Genomic DNA, 1,470 nt, shown 5'->3' on the forward strand with positions numbered 1-1,470 from the left:
AGTGCAGTCCTCTGTGCAGTCCTTGGCTAGCAGGGCTGATTATTAGGTTAATTCTTAGGTCCTACCACCACTCGGCACTCTCCAAGCTGTCTGTGCCATCAGGATCGCTGCCAGACCACAGCTCCATATGTCTCCTTTTTTGGTATATTCATGCAAATTCTTCTGCTAGTTGGGGTTTAGTCCATTTCTATATTCTTCCCTTCAAGGCTCAGTGGTCCAGGATTATCTTCTGTGTCTGTGTTAATTGGTTTCCCTTTTCTTTGTTGAAGAGGGTCTGTGTAGTCTTTCTGCCTAGTCCACCAAATTACCAGAATATCACAAATACCTTTTTTCAACAACACAAATGGCAGCTGTACACATGGACTTTGCCAGATAGAATACACAGGAATCAGATTGACTACATATGTGGCAAGAGGCCATGGAAAAGCTCATATCTTCAGCCAAAACAAGGCCAGGAGCTGATTGTGGAATGGATCATCAACTGTTCATATGCCAGTTCAACTTGAAGTTGAAGACAATTAAAACAAGTCCACGAGATCCAAAATATGACCTTGAATATACCCCTTTTGAATTTAGAGACCATCTAAAGAACAGATTTGGTGCACTGAACACCAGTAACCAAAAACCAGAATAATTATGGGATGACATCAAGAACATCATCCAAGAAGAAAGCAAGAGGTCATTAAAATGATGAAAAAGGAAGAAAAGACCAAAATGGGTGCCAGAACAGACTTTGAAACTTGCCCTTGAGTGAAGCATACTAAAGCAAATGGAAGAAATGACAAGATAAAAGAGCTGAACAGAAGATTTCAAAGAGCAGCTTGAGCAGATAAAGCCAATTACTATAATGAAATGTGCAAAGGCCTAGAGTTAGAAAACCAAAAGGGAAGAACACACATGGCATTTGTCAAGCTGAAAGAACTGAAGAAAAAATTTCAGCCTTGACTTGCAATATTGAAGGATTCCATGGGCAAAATACTGAATGATTCAGGAAGCATCAAAAGAATTATGAAGGAATACACAGAATCACTGTACCAAAAAGAACTGGTCAATCTTCATCCATTTCAGGAGGTGGCATATGATCAAGACCAGTGGTATTGAAGGAAGAAGTCAAAGCTGCAAAGGAATTGGTGAAGAACAAGACTCCTGGAATTGACGGAATGCCCATTGAGATGTTTCAACAAACAGATGGCTTGCTGCAGGCACTCACTCGGTTATGCCAAGAGATTTGGAAGACAGCTACCTGGCAAACTGACTGGAAGAGATCCATATTTGTACACATTCCAAAGAAAGGTGATCCCACAGAATGTGGAAATTATTGAAAAATATCATTAATATCGCACACATGTGAAATCTTACTGACAACAATTCAAAAACGGTTGCAGCAGTATAATGACAGAGAACTTCCAGAGGTGCAAGCCAGATTCAGAAGAGGACATGGAACAAGGGATATCATTGTTGATGTCAGAT

Source organism: Orycteropus afer, unplaced genomic scaffold (assembly GCF_000298275.1).
Source record: "Orycteropus afer afer isolate SDZICR_OR568_19922 unplaced genomic scaffold, OryAfe1.0 scaffold00043, whole genome shotgun sequence".
Taxonomy (NCBI): domain Eukaryota; kingdom Metazoa; phylum Chordata; class Mammalia; order Tubulidentata; family Orycteropodidae; genus Orycteropus; species Orycteropus afer.